Genomic DNA, 6,025 nt, shown 5'->3' on the forward strand with positions numbered 1-6,025 from the left:
AAGTTAAGTCTGTTTTGCTGGGTGACAGCTTGTTCGTAGAATCATAGAATGGCCTGGGTTGAAAAGGACCACAATGACTGTCTTGTTTCAACCCCCTGCTGTGTGCAGGGTGGTCAACCAGCAGCCCAGGCTGCCCAGAGCCACATCCAGCCTGGCCTTGAATGCCTGCAGGGATGGGGCATCCACAGCCTCCTTGGACAACCTGATCCAGTGCATCACAACCCTTTGTGGACCACTGCCTTGCTGCCCATGTGTCTGCAGGTAGTGGGGAGGTGGGGGACCAATACTTGGGTGGGGAGAGGGGGGGGCATGGGAGCTGCATTTGCTCCTGTAGCCAAAATCTGCCCTAAAGCAAAACCTCAGTCCTGGGGTTTGGGTGTACCCACATCTCACAGACCCAAGACATTTGGGTTGCCAGCTTGGCTAATGGAACTGCGCCTGGACGCTTGTCCCATACCTACGGAAGGGATGGAGAGGGCAGAGGGGGTGTTGTTGCTCCCAGCTGCCGATGCTTCCTCACCCTCTCCTTTTTGACTACGCATTAGAAACGTCCCCATTGCCAGCTACAGGATGAGCACAGCCACAGGATGAGCACCGCTGCTTCCTTCGATCGTTAAGACATCAAACAGACACCTTGAGGAGCTGCACTCAGCGCCCGCCTCCCCGATTAGGAGCTCCCTCCCCATGCCCAGCCGTGCAGGGAGGAGCAGCTCCCACGCTCCCCACGCCTTGGCTGTGATCTCCCGTGTCTAATGACGCCCATTTATATGTCAGCGTTGGGAGAAGATTCATCTCCAGGTGACACGCATTCTCTGCCAAGTTCCTGTGATTATGGAAATCTCTATTACTGGGCTAGCCAGGCATGAATCAGATGGAAACTCTGCTGTGCTGGGGGATGAGCTGAGTATCTCTGATGGGTTTGGTGGGATGAATTGTGTTGAGCCCTCGGTCACCATGGGATGGGGGATGCAGAGGGGTCCCAGTGCTCTACTGCCCTGGGACTGGGACCCCTCTGCATCCCCAGGGTGAGTCATTGGGGTCAACTGATGCCGCTGAAACTCCACATTGAAGTGCTGAACGCGCCAGGTTATTAAAAAATAACAATAATAGAAAAAAACACACACGCAGACGGAGGGAAAATGAACAATTGGAAGGAAAAAAGGCAAGGTTTGCCTTTATGATGCTGCCGGGAAGTGCTGACAAAGCTGCTCCTGACAAAGCCCCAGCGGGAGGGGGGAACTGTCTCTTTGCTCTGCCTGTCTCCTGCTGAACAAGGATCACTTTTAATGGGCTGAATACATACAACATACAGCTGACAACAAAGATGTTAGACTAACCTAACAAGAGAGCGAAACAGAAACAGCACACAGTGAGTAATTAGAATCTAATTAATTTGCATTTCACAAGAGACTCGGAGATGTCAGAGGGAAAAAAAAATAAATAAAAAGTAAATTCCCAGAGATTAAAGGGCTCGTGGAGGGTGAGCGGAGGCACTGGGAGCAGAGGAGGCACTGGGAGCAGAGGAGGCACTGGGAGCAGAGGAGGCACTGGGAGCAGAGGAGGCACTGGGAGCAGAGGAGGCACTGGGAGCAACCGAGCCCAAAACGCAGCGACCCGCAGAGCCGGCTGGGATGTGCAGTTATTAAATGGGGGCAGGTGTGAAAATGGCAGGGCTGGGAGCAAAGGTGTCCTTGGGTCAGCAAAACGGCAATGAAAACATCCAAACGGCAACTCGTGCTGCCTGACATCCCCCCTGGCTCTACACCACTCTTCCCTCCTGCTGTTCTATGGCTCTGCAAAGGGATGAGAAGGGGAAAAGAGGATTTGGTGTGGGGTGTGCTCAGAGCTGGGAGCCAACCCCACGCAGAGCCCCAGCATCACCAGCGGCTCTCGGTGCTAAGGCAGCTCCTTCCCAACATTAGTGCTTGCAATATGGTAATCTTTATGTTCAACACCCTATTTCTTAACACTGGCTGTTCCCGTGAGGCAAGCGATCCCAGATCTACATAACATCAAGGGGAGATTTACAGCTTGTTTCCATAATGATGACACCAGGCAGGAGATTATGCTGTCAGAGATGCCGGTGCAGCCACACAAGCTCTAGGGAAGAAAAACAACTGTCATCCCATGGTGTGACGTGGTCGTCATCACTGCTACAGGCATCCCTAAGCCCAGGTCCTCCCAGTGCTGATGGATGGGATGGGGGACCTGGGATGAGTGATGGGGAAGCACTCTTACCTGCGTTCAACAGCACCAACTCAGTCTTCCCTTCCCATTCAGCCCCGTGTTTGCAGTAAGAAACCAATGCCACAAACACGCCGAGGGGGTATTTATTTTTCTTGAAAGCAAAATAACACAAACTAACATCAGAAAGGAGGCATTCAGCTCAGCCAGCTTCTTTCTTTTGTTGAGAATCAAAGTGGTGATTATCTGAGCAGGTTGCTTCCTGACAGCCCACCTCAGTAGCAGAAAATATACTGCAAGCATTGCACCAGTGAGCAAAGGGCCGGCATGTGGGGCAGTGGTGCTCAGGACACACTGCTGCCATTGCCCACATCCCAGTAATGCTCCCAGTTTCTGGGCACAGCACTGTGGCACAGATTGGGATGCTGATGTGTGTCCTCTGCCACCACCCCAAGCAAAGCATCTCCTAAAATACGTCTCCCTGTGTGTGCACAGCTCCATCCTTTCCTTCCTCCTTAGGAAAAAGCCCTCCCAGTGAAGCCAAAGCCTTTCAGAAGACAAACACACACACTGCTCCTTCTGAAGTCACCAGGCAGCCAGCCACCACCGGGGCAGTGGGATCCAGCCCATAATTTGCAGTGTGAGCTCTCGAGCAGCATTGCCGCAATACGATGAGGTCATGAGTCACCCAACCACCGAAACCATCCAGCCAGCCCCATACAGCACATGGCTGGGAGGCTGGGTCTGCCCTTTCCTGCACTGCCTGGAGAGCAGGGGGTTGGGATGGAGGGAGCAGATGCATCCCCTGCCCTAGGGATGATGGGGAGATGTGTCTCCAGCATCAGAATCCCAGGAGCACCTGGATCCCAGCAAAGCATGGTGACAGCACCGCCTGCATGGGGCTTCCTAAAAGCTTCCTAAAGCTGAAAATGCCCATCATAGGAGGGGAAGAGGTGAGGGATGTGCAGCGCAATGTACGTGCCCCTACAAAGTCTCAGCCCCAGATCTATCCCCAAAGATACTGCTGGAGAAGACAACAGAGGAATCCTACTGCTGCCAGCCCAGCCACAGCCCTGTCCTTCAGGGATGGTTGCAGACAAAACAAAGGAGATAGAAGATGAACGCTGCATTACCCTGACAGCCACGAGTTAGGCTGTGATACATCTCTACCTCTGGGATACGTGACAGATATTATTCATTGTTCCCTTCTCACTTGTCACCATGCAATCAGGGCTGGGAACCAAGGGAAGTTCACAACTTTCCGCTGCGACTCGCCTGCAGATCTGTCAGTTGACTGAAGACCCAAATTACACAGTTACAGAGCCCAGCGAACTGCTAAAACCTGCACGCCTTGCTGCCGAGATTAGAGATTCACCGTGGTAATTATGTTAATGTTGATGTGTAGACGGATAACTGGCAGCAAGGAGTTGCTCTGAAACATCTATTTATAGATCCGGGGAAAAAAATAAACCTCTCCATCTCCAGGCAAACATATGGGCAACCAAAGCAGACAAATTAAGTGGGAGAAGAGAGGGAAAGAAGGAACAGGAACCGGAGCCAGGCAGTGCCATGGAGCTGGTGCCCATGGTCAAATGAGCACTGAGGACAGTGATGCTTTGGCAGCACCCCATGCACTCATGGCACATGGGGGGGATGGTGGCACCTCGGTGGCACTGTGAGCATCTGAGCCACCTCTCCAAGGCAAACAGCTCTCCAGGAGCTGTGGATGTGCCTCCATGCTTCCCCCCACGGCTGTGCACACTGACGATGCTGCGCTCTCCAGCTCCCAGCAGGATGTGGGATTTAAATTTGGAGCTGTGTGCTAAATTACACGGGCCGTCAGTCAACTCCTTGCGATGTTTTGAGTAGACAGATTTATACAAACACTCAACACTCAGCAGACCCAGCGCGGTATCTTTCACACCAGTGAAGAGGAAAGAAATCAAACCTTCCCTCCCCCCCCACCCCCATGACAAAGTTTCTCCCCAACGCCTTTCAAATGGGATCACAGTGGTACGTATTTATCGAGGAAACAACTGAAACTCCCTGAGAACCCAGGGAAGGTGCAGTCTGACCAACCTAGGCACAGGGAGGGAGCTTATTGCCTTCAAACCCCCCATAGGAAACACTGGGATAACCCCAGCAGTGGGGGCAGAGCTCAGAGTGCTGGGTGCTTTGGGAGCAAAAAGGCCACTGCAGAGGCTCTTACACCTGAAGAGAATGCTTCCTACCCCCTTATTTTTTAAAGGGAATTCTCTTTTAAATTCCTGGTGGCAAGCTGGCCCAGCAAGCTCTTCCAGGCACAGTGCTGTAGCATGCCATTAGAAAAACAAAGTGCTTTCTCCACTTGATAGCTGGCCTTTTATTTTTGGAACTGATACATGCAATCACAGTAGCATGGCCCCAGCAATTAGGAAGAAAAGTACTTTTCTTCTCCAAGCCCAATTACCCATCCTGTAATTGACATAATTATTATCTTTCTGTTTCCTAATAATATTTATTGAACACTATGAATTCCTATTCTCAGCAAAGCTGCTCCCAGAGCACAGCAATTTCCAAGTCCTGGCAGGGTCAGTGTTGGAGGAGGATCAGTGCAGGGTGTTCCTAGCATGGGGGGGGAGATGTACCCAGGCTGCAAACCTCACCCTCCTGCTACCAGCTGGGTAAACATACAACAAGATATACAGATTTCAGACAGACACAGTCCTGTATGTAAGGAACAAGGGCCCAGTGGCAGTCTTGAGGAGAGAAGGGAAATAGAGAAAATAGTCAGCCCTACCTGTAATGAAAACAGGCACATTAATTTAAAGCACACTCAGACCCCACCCACCCACATCTTCTGCTTCTTTTATAAGTTATGATAAATGCCTACAAGAAAATCAAGCCCTGGAGAGACTCAACCACAGGCACACCAGGGATAAACCAAAGCCCACAGGGGCTCATGCCCTTGGCTGGAGCTTTGCCCTCAGCACCACTCACCTCTGCAACCACCCTTCCCAGCCACATCTAGCAGATGAGACACTCCTCCAGCCCTCTGGCTCCAGAACACATCACCCCCAACCACAGCTTCTCTTGCATGATCCAGATTATTTATGGCACTGATCTCCTAATTGTCCCAGTGATCTGATAGGTGGAAACAGGGAAAGGGTGGGTCAGAGCAGCAATAGGCAGAGAGCAGCTGTGCTGGCCATCAGGTGCTGCCTTTTGAGCATCCCCCAGATGGAGCCTATAACCATTTCTCCCTCAGCATGTGGGGATGCTTTGGGAGGGCTATGAACAGCCTTGAATTTACTGCCAAGGAAAATGGCAATTTCTCATAGAGATGACTAAGAGCTACCCAATGCATAAAGCAAGCTCTTCCATTATCCCCTGAACATACTGCTGTCATGCTGAATTGAACAAGCCAACTTTGATTGGGGTGGAAAAGAGCCTAAGGAGGAAGTGCTGGAGTCCCCATCCCTGGAGGCGTTCCAGAACTGTGGAGATGTGGCACTGAAGGACGTGGGTGGTGGGGGGGGGTTGGCCTTGGGGATCTGAGAGGACTTTTCTAACTTTAATAATTCTATGATAAACATGGGGGAAGAAACCTGCCTTCCTCTTCTCCTAGGCTTCCTTTTAGTTCTACTGTTCTGCTCACACCAAGACCAACCATGGACCAACCAAGTGGCTCTCCCTGCTCTCCCTGGTAGAAAAGCCATGTCCACATGAGGAGCAGCCTCATGTTTCCTGCTTCAGCCTCCCTTGGAGCCACAGGGAGTTGTGGCCAGGAAAAGCACAGAGTATCCATGGTGGGGATGGAGGGAGACAGGGGGCTCAGCCCTGGGGGTTGGCATAGGGTGGC

The 6,025-nt window shown here is 51.8% G+C and overlaps 1 long non-coding RNA gene across 1 annotated transcript; it reads right to left on the reverse strand.

Annotated features, from left to right (window-relative positions):
• Positions 1-550: 550 nt before the first annotated feature.
• On the reverse strand, positions 551-5,242 carry LOC107318893. Its single transcript, XR_001557576.2, has 3 exons — positions 5,164-5,242; positions 2,239-2,338; positions 551-2,100 (listed from the first exon to the last, which is right to left on the reverse strand). It is a non-coding gene; the product is annotated as an uncharacterized LOC107318893 (long non-coding RNA).
• Positions 5,243-6,025: the final 783 nt, after the last annotated feature.

This window comes from Coturnix japonica, chromosome 10, assembly GCF_001577835.2.
Source record: "Coturnix japonica isolate 7356 chromosome 10, Coturnix japonica 2.1, whole genome shotgun sequence".
Lineage (NCBI taxonomy): Eukaryota > Metazoa > Chordata > Aves > Galliformes > Phasianidae > Coturnix > Coturnix japonica.